Raw genomic sequence first — 14338 nt, 5'->3', positions numbered from 1 at the left:
AATTCAATTTTATGCCAATAATAACAATATGAAGGACTTTAATGATGCTCTGAAGGCTATTTATGGGACAAAAACCTTTGCTGCATCTCAACTATTCAGGTATGTTGGAGCCACATTGATTAATGATAAGGACATGACCCTGGAGAGATGGGCTGAACACTTCCATTAGTGTTCTCAACAAACTATCATCAATCAATGCCGAAGTCATTGACCATGTGGCCAAACCTCAGACTCTCTCTAGCAGAACTTCCAGCTGAAAAAGGGATTTTGAATGCTATTAGACTCTTCTCACGTGGCAAGGCACCTGGTACTGATTCTATTGTAGCAGAGATTTATAAGGCAGGGGCTCCACGGCTTATATAAAAATTGACTAAAATCTTCTGGGTTATATGGCAAGAAGAGATTATACCCCAGGAGTTCAAGGATGCCCCTATTATCTCTATAAAGGAAAAGGAAATAGATTATCCTGTGACAATCACAGGGTAAAGGGTCTCTCTCTTAGTCATTGGTGGCAATATTCTTGCCAGAGTCCTCTTTAGGCAGCAGTCATCTACCTGAGAGCCAATGTAACTTCAGAAAGGGCCAAGGAACAGTTGATATGGTATTTCCTACCCAACAACTCCAGGAGAAACGACAGGAGCAGAAAAGAGCTCTGTACACAACATTCATTGATCTGACCATGGCCTTTGAAACTGTTAGTCATGAAGGCTTTTGGAAGATCATGGCAAAATTTGGTTGCCTAGAGACATACTGTATATCAGTATTGTCCATCAGTTCCATGATGACATGTTTGCCGCTCTCCTGGAAAATGGAAGATTTGTTGTTTAATTGTTTTTCAGTCTGTGAGCCCATTTGGGGTTTTCTTGGCAGTGATCCTAGAGTGGTTGGCCATTTCCTACTCCAGCTCATTTTATAGATGAGGAAACTGAGGCAGACAGGGTTAAGTGACTTGCCCAGAGTCACACAGCCAGAAAGTATTAAGTCAGCTACATGACTCAGTGGATAGAGCACTGAGTCTGGAAAAGACCTTAGAGACTATCAAATCTAACTCCTTCATTTCTTGGATGAGGAAATCTAGGAACTCAGTGGTTATATGACTTGACCAAAGTCACGCAGCTGATAAGTATGTGCGGCAGGTTTTGAACTCCAGTTTTCTTGATTCCCATTCCGGTCCTCTATTCATTGTACCACCTATTTACCTCCATTATGCGTAGAAATCCTTTTAAAAGCACAAAGTACTACGTAAATATCAGGTGCTAGTATTAGTTCCTTTGAGGTTCCGGAATAAGGTATATCAACCAGCATGGCAATTAACAAGTCACATGGAGGCTGCTCTACACATGCGAATAACTGTTTCAGACTGATCACTGGCTATTGGATTATGCCCTCAAACATCAACTCAGGTATGAAGGCAGCAAAAATAACCGGTTAGTCAAACTAATCCACTATATAGCAAACTATTGTTGACCTAATTTGTCAGATTATCATGAAAGCCAAGAAAGACTCAACAAGCGTATCTGAGTGGATTCTAGCAAAGCAAACAAAGATACAGCCAAAGTTTTCATGCAGAAGACAGCCTCAGCCCCAGCAAAACGCAAAAGTATACTATCAACTAATAATGACATAGGCTTTAAAATTGGCAAGATATTTTCTCCACCACAGCCCTCTGATAACATAGTATTATTTGTTAACATAATGCATCTTTAATTATCTCAAGTCAAGTCATTCAGACACTCCAGTACCTAATGTACCTGAATGTACCTTTGAAGTACCTATAGTATGTTATTGATAGAAAGAGGTATGTTTTGGTAACTTGCCAGTACCTCAAAGGTTAATGTCCAGGGGACATAGACTAAGAATACAGAGGGGAAGGATTTCATAAAGAATACTGGGAGATAGACGTAGAAAAAGGGGCAATGTCTGCCAAGGCACTCTGTAAGCCTTATCCCATGCAGTATTCCCAAATGCAAAAAATGTAGGCTTTACAATCAAGAATAGTTTACTCTGCAAAGCTAAGCATAATCTTAGAAAAAAATAGATTTTTGATTTAATAGAGGACTTTCCATCATTTTTGATGAAAAGATCAGAGCTGAGAATAAACTTTAAAATACAAACAAAAAGTCAAGAGAATTTCAGAAAGTTAATGTATTTACAGCTAGGATGAAAAAAATAATTTCTCTCCCATACTTGTGAGGTACCAGAGTAGATGAAAGGAAGTTCAACTTTGTCCTGCTTAGACAGAGGAAATAAAATAGCATAGGTTATCAATGGGAGCCTAGAGATGGTCCTGTTACTATCTGTAGTTATGTATTTTTAAATATTTTACCTTTTAATCTGAACACCAAAAAAGAGCGGTTCAATCCAGGAGTGGGGAACCTGTGATCCTCTAGGTCCTCAAGTGTGGTCCTTTGATGAAATCCAAACTTCACAAAACAAATCTGGATTCAGTCAAAGGGTCGCACTTGAGGAACCAAAGGGACCTCGAGGCCACAGGTTTCGCATTCCTAAATTCTAGACACAGAACACAAAAAAGAGGATTGTATATGAAATCAAGTATCAAGTTCTACTGCTTGATTTTTTAAAAAAATATATAATAAACTTAACACATTATTTTCAAAACTGTCTTGCTTGTCTGTGCTCTCTGAATTTTCTTCTGTTCTTTTCTAACCATTTAAAAAATAATAAATGCTAAAACTCACTCTTTTCCACCACTATCATCCCTCCAATTAAAAACTGAGAAAAAACCAAAACTTTATAATAAATATGCTTAAACAAAATGAATCCACACAGTGGCTATGTCAAAAAATACATATGGATCTCCCCACTGTGGGTGAATCAACTCCCTGTCAGGAGATGAGTAACACATTCCATCATAGGTCCTCTGAAGATAGGGATCTATGGTTAATTATTGTTTTGATCAGAGTTCTTAAATCTTTCAAAGTTTTTCTTGCTTTACAATATTGTCCTTGTAAAAATTTTTCTCCTGGTTCTGCTCGCTTTGGTATAAACTCATTCAGTTCATACTACTCAGGATTTTCTGAAACCATCTTTCATAAATTCATATACATATACATATATAAGTGTATATACCTATCACAATTTGTTCAGTCATTCCTAAAATGATGGGCACCCCTCCCTTAAGTTCTAGTTCTTTGCTTCCATTCTCCTTTAATATTTTTATCAAGAAAAGATGTGTTTGTGGCCATAACTTTCCCAGTATTGTTTTTTTAACCTCTCCCCATCCTTTCTTGTTTCCTTTTAGAGTTGATGTATTTATATACCAAATGGTGTACAAATCCTGCCTTTGAAGTTCATCTGAAGCTCACATCCCCTCTCCTTCCTCTATATTTATCTTCCTTTCTTCTCAAACACCCAAATTATGAGAAATAGCAAGTGCCACCCCCCTTCTTCCTTCTTTCTACCTTTTACCCTGCCTCCCCTTTCCCCTCTTCAAACTCTCAAAACAAAACTAATCTATTCCCAGGTCTTCTGTTTTTCTTATTTAACTCCCTCAATACCCTTTGAAGTCATTAAGATTCTGAAGAGATATTTGTTTCTTCTCTAATGTTAGCATTACATCATCACACAGCACTTTTGAATGGCTCAAATAAACTTAATTTTCTGAGATTGTAACAGCATGCCCAGGATGACCTGCTAGCACAGGTTCTTTGATCTGCTTTTCTAAAAGGAAAATAACTTCTGAGGAGTCAACTATCTTCTTTAATCACATATGCCCACAGAGAAAATATAAGCAGAAAGATAAAGACCAACAGATAGGGCTTCTAATTGTCTGACCATAAGCAATACATACATCACAGAACAACAGACAGATCCAACTGTCTGATCATCATGTACATACGTAGTCATCAGAGAGAGAGAAGCACCAACATCTGAGTTTTCAAAGCCCAGGGGCTCCTTAGCGGCTACCCAGAGTCTCATCTGGCACACGAACCTTCTTCCAAAGAATAAGCCTCCAAAGTAAAACCTCATCTCAGAGTATATATTCACTTTTCAGAGCCAGAGGGCATCACAACCCTCATTACCCAGTGTCTCATTAACAATTAGCAAAAGGTGTGGACCTTCCTACAAAAGAAGCCTCCCCTCATTAACCTTCCGTTAATGGGTTCCACCTTGAGGCCTATTAATGGACAGGGAAGATTTTTAACTGCCATTATTACAGAGATTCTCTTTAGTCTTGTTTTGTATTTCAAAGATCCTTCTCAATTCTGGTGTGTTTTTTTTTTCATCAGAAATGCTGGAAAGTCCATTAAAAATCTTTTTTTTCCCTATAAGATTATGTTCACCTTTGCAGAGTAAACTATTCTTGGTTGTAAGTCTGTATCTTTTGCATTTGGGAGTATTGTATTCCTAGGACTCATATGATTTATAGAAGCTGCCAGGTCTTGGACCAGACTTTGGTTCCTTGTACTTGAACTGCTTCTTTCTACATGCTTTCAGCATTTTTTCTTTCATGTAGGAACTCTGGATTTTGTCTGACATTCCTTGGGTTTTTCCTTTTGGAGTTTATTTCAGGAAGTAATCAATGGATTCTTTCTACTTTAACTTTGCCCTCTAGAGCTAATGAATCTGAGGAGTTTCCATTTATGATTTCTTGAAACATGATGCCCAGGATTTTTTTACCTGATTTTTCAAAGAATCCAATGATTCTTAAATTCTCTCTCACTATTTTCCAAGTCATTTGTTTCTTATAGCAGATATCTTTCATTTTATTATTTTTTTCATTCCTTTGAATTTTCCCTAATAATTTTTGCTGTCTCATAGAATCATTCTAGTTTTCAGAGAATTCATTTCTTGCCTAAAGTTTACCATTTTCTCATCTAATTTAGTCTTCTTTCCCATTATTTCTGTGTTTTTTAATCTTTTGATTAATTTTTCTAGACATCCATATAGTCCTTGTGGAAAATCAATTTTTTTCTTTGAGTTCCTTCTTGAAGCCATACAGATTTACTCTTTCCTCTGGGGGAAGGGGCTGTCTATAGCTATAATTTTTATTCTGGTCAGTGTCTGCTTTTGTTTGCTCATCTCTCCATTTTTAATTCCTGCTCTGGGGCTTTGTGTCAGGGACCATCTCTGCCTGCTGTTTCATTTGGGTGGGGTGATAGACCTAGCTTGATCTCACTTGGGTTGCTGAACCAAATTCTACCTCCCAGGGTTAGGTTCCCCCTACCTCTCTATTTTTCAAAATTCTGGATCTTCAAGATACTTAGTGATGTTTCAGGACAAGGCTTTAGGGACCTTGGAGCCCCTGGGCACCTAGACTAGCTGAGATTGAGCACTATCATGTTGCACTGGTTGCTCTCATTCCCCAGGACTGCCAATGCCTGACTTGTGAACTTCCTGGGGCTTTTGCATAGGAAATATTCACTTTTGTGCCTTAGGTATGCATCCCTACAGTCACACATGTGTCTGGTTGGGATGAAAGTTACTGTCTTGTTTGCTTAAGCTAGTACTAGCCTTCTGGGAAGCCTCCTTTTTTACACCCTAGGAGCTTCTGGTTGACTTTTGGTGCATTTCTTAGATTTCCATTTCTTAATCATTATCGTTTCATATGAATTTCAGATTTTTGCTAGAGTAGGTATTTGGGAGTAGGATGGTTTACCTTTAGTCAAGCAGCCATTTTGGCCACAAGTCCCATCTAAGGCCAATAAAGCAATTAATGTGCACTACACTTGCCACTATTTGCTGAGTCATTCCTGTGAGCAACAGTCTAGTTTCCCCTCCCATGATATGGAAGCAGAATGAAGAGTAAGAATCAATCCAAACCTAGCTTGAAAGGAGTCGAGAGCAACATCAAACTTGTGGCTATGGAGCAGAGATTAGAAAATATGCTTAATCTGAACTCCAAGTAGACTCAGACATATTTAAAAATAATAGCAAAAATGATCCATGAGTCCCTAAGAATATGTAATATTTATTTACTAGTAAAATACATGCTTTTGGTTAACACTTCACCTATGACCATCAGTCAATGAGGGAACAATTGCTCCTTCTTTGAAATTTGCTCCTTCAAAATTCTTATTGCTATCATCTACCAACTTTCAGACAATTTCTCTTCTCTGTCAATGAATTCAGTACCTGATTCATAATAGCTTTCTTACCCAACCCACACCCTCATACTTATGGACTTCAATATTCATACTAATCAGCTGTCACACAACCTGGACTTCTAGTAAATCAACTTCTTCAATTACAACGTCCACTATCTCTACATTGTCTCAGTCATACCAAGAGTAGTCACACTTTAAATCCATCATCACCAAAAACTGGCCATTCTCAAAGATCTTTAACCCTCCCTCATTGCTATGAACCATATTGGGTTACTTTATTACTTTAGAGCTTATTCTATCATACTCCCTATAACCAGTGTTCCAAACATTTTTCTCTTCACAAATCTCTTACTCAACACAAATATCTCCTCCTTTCCTGATAACTTTTTCTCCTACTTTACTGAAAAGAATGGGACCATCCATCGTGAGCTCCATTAGTACCCTTATTCCTTTCCTCAAAACCTCTCTGCATCCTCACCTATCTTCTTCTTTGCTCCAGCCTCAGAAGATCAAGTGACCTTCCTCCTTGCCAAAGCCAAGCCCTCTACTTTTAACCTTTATCTCATCCTTTCCTCTCTCTTTTGTTGCTTTTCCCACCAAACAATTCCTATTTCATGTTTAGTCTGTATCTATCTACTAGCTCCTTTCTTCATAAGTTGGGCTACAGATATATTCATATGATCAAATGATCATAGATTTAGAGCTATAAGAGACCTTTGAGGCCATTGAATCCAAAACTCAGGGTTGAGAGAGATTAAGTGACTTGCTCCACAGTTAATAAGTGTCTAAGGCAAGATTTAAACTCAGATCTTCATTACTCCATGTCTTCTATCCACTCCAAGTTCTCCCTCATTCATTAAAATGTTTCCCTTGATACCACCACCTCTTCTATCTATATCTTTCTTCCCCTTCACTGCTAAACTTTCAGAAGGAGTTTTTAGATAGTTTTTACAATCATTTATTCTTCAAACCTTGCAATATGGTTTCCAGCCTAATGACTCTACTGAAATTTCTCTCTCAAAAGTCACTACTTTTAACTGCTAAATTCTATTCCCTTTTCTCAGACCTGATCCACCTTAACATATCTAAAGGATTTGACACTATTGATCACCTCTTTCCTCTTGAGTACTCTGCATTCTCCTTTACTTTTAATATTATATTTTAATATTATTCTCCCATGGTTCTATTTCTAGATTACTTCTTTTCAGTCTTCTTACTGAATTATCACTCACAATCTAACCATCGAGCTGTTTTAGGCACTCTTAGTGGTCTCATCAACTCCCTGCAATTAAGGATCATCTCTATTACAAATGATTCACAATGTACATTTCCAAACTGAATCTCTCCTGAGCTCTAATATTAAATCTTTAACTGCTTTCTGATCACTTCTATTTGGATGTCTTAATAACACCTAAAATTCAACCTCTCAAAAAAAGTGAACTCATCTTTTTCCCCACAAATCTGTTTCTCCTCCAAACTTTGCAATTTGCTGTATCCTGGGTTTTATTTTATTTTTTACCATCACAATATCTCTTGCAGACCAAACTCTTCACTCTGTTCACCATGCCACCACTCATACTCAGGCCCTCATCACCATTTACAGGAACTATTATAATAGCCTCCTAATTGTGTTACCTCACTCTAATCCCTTTCCTCTCTAATTCATTTTTGTCATTGTTGCCAAAATAATTTTACAAAGGCACTATTGTGACCATGTCATTCTTCTGCTCAGTAATATTCACTAATTCCCTATTGCCTCAAGAAAGTGATTCCCAACAAATGACTTACAAACCTTTATGGGTCATGGAGTTATTGCAAGGTGCCATATCATTAAATAACTCAATGTAATAAATGAGCAAATATTCCTTTGTAGATTTAATGAACAATGTCTCATACATAAATGTATTTTCAAGTGTTTGTTATTCTAGTTAATAAATTATAAATTCATTAAAAAGTATCACTGGCTAGCTCTTTGTCATTATGGATTTTCTCAACTTAGAGATATCAATAGTATAACTAGTATCATGTACACAGTCTCTGAAATTTTGATTTTATAAAGGTGTTTTCATACTCTAAAAGGTTTAGGGGGAAACCTGCTCTAGAATAACATACAATTCTCTGAGCCTGAGATTTAAGAGACCGTGTAAGCTGGCTCCAATTTACCATTCCAAAATTATTTTACGTGATTCACTTCCATATAGTCTATGTTCCAATCGAACATAGATGTTCCTTACTCTCATCCTGCCATCTCCTGACTCTGAATATGCTCAGGCCACTCTCCATGCCTGGAATACATCTCCTTTCTGAATTCTTTGCTTCCTTCAAGCATCAGATCAAGTACCACCTCCTACACATAGCTTTCCAGGATCCCTCTGCTAAAAGGTTTATCTGCTTAAAATTTTCCAAAAGAAGTTTCCCTCATCATTCTCTGTTTTCTATCATGACCATCTCTGTATAATACATAAGTTAATACACCTTCTGTAGACTTAATGAAATTCAAACATATTTTTCTGTTTTCCAAATGTATGTAAAAACTAATTTAATGAATAAAAACAAAGTTGTTTAAAAAGAATTATTGAAATAAAATGGACAACTTAAATGAAATGAATGAATGTTTATATAAATGTAAATACTCAGATTAGCTGAATAAGAAATGGAGAACTTAAATAACCCAATCTCAGAAAAAGAAATAGAGCAAACCATAAGTGAACTCTCAAAGAAAAAAAAAACAGATGCAGATAGGTTTACAAGAAAATTATATCAAACACTAAAATAATACTTAATCCTAATACTACATAAACTGTTAGAAAAAATTGAAAAAGGTCAAACCAAAATCTTTGTATGATACAAATATGATCTTGATTCCTAAATTAGGAAAAGTCAAGACAGAGAAAGAAAACTATAGATTACAACTTCCTTAATGAAAATGAACACAAAGTTTATAAATAAAATATTAGCAATCACAAAGATTATATACAATAAATAGGTTGAATTTATACTAGGAATGTAGGGCTGGTTCAATATTATGACAGCTATAAACATGATAGACCAACTTATAGATCAAAAAATATATGATTATGTTAATAAATACAGAAAAGGCTTTTGGCAAAATATAATGCCCATTTCCATTAAAAACACTAGGAAACACAAAAATAAAGATTCCTCCTTAACATAATAAATAATATCTATCTAAAATCATAAACCAATGTTATCAATAATGAGAAAACTAGAGGCCTTTCAAATAAAATCAAGAGTAAAGCAAGAATGTCCATTATCAGTATGACTATTTGATAAAGTGCTAGAAATGCTAGCACTTTACCTTTTGCAAATAATATGGCTTAGAGATCCCAAGAGAATAACTAAAAAAAATTAACTGAAATAATAGCCAGCAAAATTGCAGGATATAAAATAAATCCAAATAAATCAACTAGGGATATTTATCACAAGAGTTTTACTTCTTTCTTTCATTTTTTTTAATGTATACATGGATGGAAGATATATAAAATAAATTTTTCTTAATTGAAAAACTAAATTAAGTTACTTTAAAATATTACTGAATTCATAGTGACTATTGCTTCAGTAGAATGTAAACTCTTTGATGACAGAAGCTTTTAATTTTTTTCTTTTTCAACTTAGCATGTACCACAATGCATTGCACAAAGCAGGTGTAAGGTTAAGCCCCTTTCTACTTTAGATAATTTTATTAATATAAAGGGGAAGAAATAAGGACAGTTATAAGTGAAACACTAAGAAAGTGACCCACAGAGAAAAAAATATCAATCAGAATAAAGGTGACTGAAGGATCATCTTTTCTAGCATGTAATTTTCATATGATGGATAGAAAAAATTTGAGATTGATAGCTTAGAAATTCTGACACTTTTTGATGACTCGAGGACAAATGTATGTTGCCAAGTTGTGGCTTGACTGACAGAAATGTGGATTTCAATTTCTCACAATGAGGTAAGGTGAATCATTTCATACAAGAGATCCTACTTTTGGACATTAAAGACCAAAAGTGGGCCAAAATAGACCATGACTCTGAGAAGAATACTCAGAGCTGAGAATTCTGAAGAGAAGACCTTCAGGATCTGGGAACAGATCTCAAAATCTACATAGTCAATTGCTCATTGGAAGAGCTGCTTGGCAGGGGAGGGAGTGGAGATATGAAAGAAAAGGTTTCTTGCTAGAATCTGGGTTGAGCTGAGTTGACAGCTCAGAAAAGCTGAGGTGGAAGTGAAGCTAAGCTGAGAACTGACAGCTCAGGAGAAGTCCTCTAGTCATGTATCTAAACAAACCTCAGAACTTCCACATGCTGCTTGAGAGGCAGAAATATATCAAAACTCAACCAAGGGAACAGACCTAAAAATGTTCTTTAGATCTCAGGCTTGCAGTTTCTGCTTTTACTGAAGTATTGTAGCACTGCCACAAAGAGAGCAGATCTGGAGAATCTCAGTAGATCCCAAGTTTATGGCTTTTGTTTTGTCCTTCACTTGATAGTTCTGGAATTGGCAAGGATATTCCTTAGTGCTTTTAGTTTGGGATCCCTTTCAGGAGGTGAATGGTGGATTCTTTTGATGACTATTTTGCTCTCTGTATCTAGAACTTCTGAGCAATTTTCCTTGAAGATTTCTTGGATGATATTGTCCAGGCTCTTTTTTCTTCATGGCTTTCTGGTAGATCAATAATCCTTAGATTTTCTCTCCTGGATCTGTTTTCCAAGTCAGTTGTTTTTCCAATTAGATATTTTACATTTCCTTCCATGTATTCATTCTTTAGACTCTGTTTGACTGATTCTTGATGTCTCATAGAATCATTAGCTTCTACTTGTCCAATTCTGATTTTTATCAAATTGTTTTCTTCAGTTAACTTTTTCATCTCCTTTTCCATCTGTCCAATTGTTCCTTTTAAGAATCTGTTTTCTCCAGTTAGGTTTTGTACTTCCTTTTCCATTTGTCCAATTGTCCTTTTAAATTCTTCTGTGATTTCTTTTTTCATATTTTTAAAGTCATTGGTCAATTTTTCTTCTATTTCTCTAATGTGGGTTTTAAAATTCTTCCTGAGATCTTCCAAGAAGGCTCTTTGAGCTTCAGATCAGTTCATATTCCCTTCTCAAGTTTCAGATGGGAGTACAGCCTCAATGCTGACCTCTTTAGCATTTATGCTTTGGTCCTTGTCCCCAGAAAGATTCTATGGTCTTTTCTTTTCTGCTTTTCTTCTTACTCATGATAATCACCCTTTTCCTGGCTTTTAAAATAGATCTCTGTGTCTAGGGCACCAGGGTGTCTCTCCCACAGTTCTTGAGGCTTTGTGTGTTGTAGCTTCTGGTTCTTTCAGCTAGAAGCTAAAATGCTGCAGCTTACCTGGTACTGAGCTGGCTGGTGTTGGAAAGCAGAGGCCAGGTGAGGTCTTTTTGGGTTTCCCTGCAGTTGCCCTGGAGCTAGCTCATTAAGTGTGGGGAAGGAGTGGTCTGGCCACAGGAGGTCTCCTCTGCTGAGCTAGAGCATAGACAAGCTCAGCAGATAGTGATCCCATCTGCACTAGTGTCTTCCTGATTCACGATTCCCCTGAGGTGCTGAGGCATGCCTGGTGTTGGTGGTTGCTGGCTTCACCCCTTGGGACTTAGGATCTTCTCCCGATTTGCTGAAGTGGGGCTGTCTGGGACAGCTCTGGTCCTGCACTGGTCCCTTTCAGCAACAGCAAGAGGGACCCTCCTTAGCGATCTTCCTAGCCTCACGGGCTAAGAGATTGTTATCCCTTCTGCTGCTCCCATTGTCCCAGGGTTTTTCCCGGGGAGATATCCTCTGGGCTCATCAAGGTCAACAAGGAGAGGGAGATAGCAATTAGCAATCCCTCTGCCATCTTGGCTCCTGGAACCACAAAAAAAACTATGGTTTTTGTTTTGCTGAGAGAGTTTAACATTGCCTCTGAAGGTAAGAAAAGGAGAAGACAGAAAAAAGTAAAAAAGTAGCCATGCCTAGCAGGAAAATACAGAGACTAAAAAGAGGAGGGACCCCTCCCATTAGTGAATTGTTGTGCAGACTGCTCTGCTAGGAGACAAAGGACATCAAGGACTTCAATCGAGAATTGTGAGTTGCTCTAGGTATGTGTTAGTGGGTGCACTCTGACGGTGAACTTTGGCATTTAATAGACTATGTCATTGTAAAGAGAAGAGAAGAATGGGATGTAAGAGTAAGAAAGCAATGTGCTGAACAGATCATAGACTTATCCTCTCCAAGCTAAACATTCAAATTCAACAAAAGCAGTGGCCCCAAAGCAAAACAACTACCAGAAGACTTAATGTCAACAGATAAGAATACTTCTCCATGCCTGAAGAAGTTGTTGCTCACTTGGAAGCAAAGCTGAGTCATCACAGGATTGACAACAGCAGAGCAGAAAAGGAGGGGGTACTTTCAGAGATCTGGAGTGCAGCACTGCATTTATTCATTTGGGCCAGAACACTCACAAACATCAGGATTGGTTTAATGAAAAAGATGGGGAAATTCACAAGTTACTAAATGAAAAATGAGAACTTTATAGAATTTAACAGGGTGATAGTTCATCCATCTCTCTAAAAAGGCAGCATTTAACTTCATTGAAAGTAAAGTACAGGTGAAGTTTTAAAAGATGCAGCATTCTTGACTCAGTAAGAAGGTAGATGAAATTCAATTTTATGTTGATAATATCAATCTAAAGCACTTTTGTGATGACCTGAAGGCTATTTATGGGCCAAAGACATTTGGTGCGTCTCAACTACGCAGTTCTGATGGAGCCACATTGATTAATGATGCTGGAGAGGTGGACTGAATGCTTCCATAGTGTTCTCAACAGACCATCATCAATCAGTGCTGAAGCCATTGACCATATGGCCAAACCTCAGGCCCTCTCTAGCTAAACTTCCAACTGAAGAAGATATTTTGAATGCCATTAGACTCCTCTCATGTGGCAAAGTTCCTGGTAGTGATTCTATTCCAGTAGAGATTTACAAAGCAGAGGGTCCACTGCTCATATAAAAGTTGTCTGAAACCTTCTAGGTTATATTGCAAGAGGTTGTTATTCTCCAGGAGTTCAAGAACTCCTCCATTGTCCATCTCTATAACAGAAAAAGAAATAGGTTGTCCCATATCAATCACAGGGGGGAGAATCTCTCTTAGTCACTAGTAACAAGATTCTTGCCAAGATCCTCCATAGGAGGCTGATCCTTCATCTAGAAGATGGTCATCCACCCAAGAGCCAGCTTCAGAAAGGGCCTAGGAATGATTGATATGGTATTTGCTGCCTAGCTCCAAGACAAACGCTAGGAGAATAAGAGAGATCTGTTCAGAGATCTGACCAAGGCCTTTGATACTGTTGGTCATGAGGGCTTATGGAAGATTATGGCAATATTTGCTTGCCTGGAGAAGTTCATCAAAATTGTTAGTTATTTTCATGATGGACTGCCTGGTTCTGAATAATGGAAGATGCTTTCATGCTTTCCCTGTCACTAATGAAGTAAAGCAGGACTGTGTGCTTGTTCTCATGCTTTTTAGCATGTTTTCTATGATGTTGTCAGATACCTTCAGTGAGGATGAAAGCAGCATCAAAGTCACCTATTACACTGATGGTAAATTATTTAACTTGAAAAGGCTATAAGTCAAGACTAAAGTGGAAGGAGAGTTTGTGTTTAACATTTTGTTCACAGATGATTGTGCACTCAGTGAAGCTTCTGAGAATAAGATACAACAGAGTATGGATCAATTTTCTGCCATTTGTGCTAATTTTGGCCTCACAATTAACACTAAGAAAACAGAAGTTTTCTACCAGCCAGCATCACATCATCCATATGTGGAACCATGGGTTAAAACAAATGAAGAAATTTTAAATGTTTTAGATAAGTTCACTCACTTTGGCAGTGTACAGGAACATATACATAAATGATGAGGTTGATGCATGCATTGCCAGAACTAGCTCAGTTTTTGAGAGGCTCTGAAGGAAAGTGTGGGAGAAAAGAGATGTTAGGCTGCCTACCAAACTGAAGGTCTACAGAGCCCTTCTGCTGAGCTCATTGTTATATGCCTATGAGACCTGGACAGTACACCAGCAGGAAATTTAATTGCTTCCATTTCAATTGTCTTAAGAAAATTCTGAAGATCACTTGGCAAGATAAGGTACTGAACATTGAGGGCCTTTCTCGAGCTAAACTGCCAAGTTATCAAACTCTATCACAAAGAGTGCAACTCTGATGGGCTGGCCACATTGTTCAAACACCAAATGTGTGTTTGCCTAATTACAT

This window comes from Notamacropus eugenii, chromosome 1, assembly GCF_028372415.1.
Source record: "Notamacropus eugenii isolate mMacEug1 chromosome 1, mMacEug1.pri_v2, whole genome shotgun sequence".
NCBI lineage: Eukaryota > Metazoa > Chordata > Mammalia > Diprotodontia > Macropodidae > Notamacropus > Notamacropus eugenii.
The sequence above is the reverse complement of the archived record's forward strand: the minus strand, read 5'-3'. Positions refer to the sequence as shown.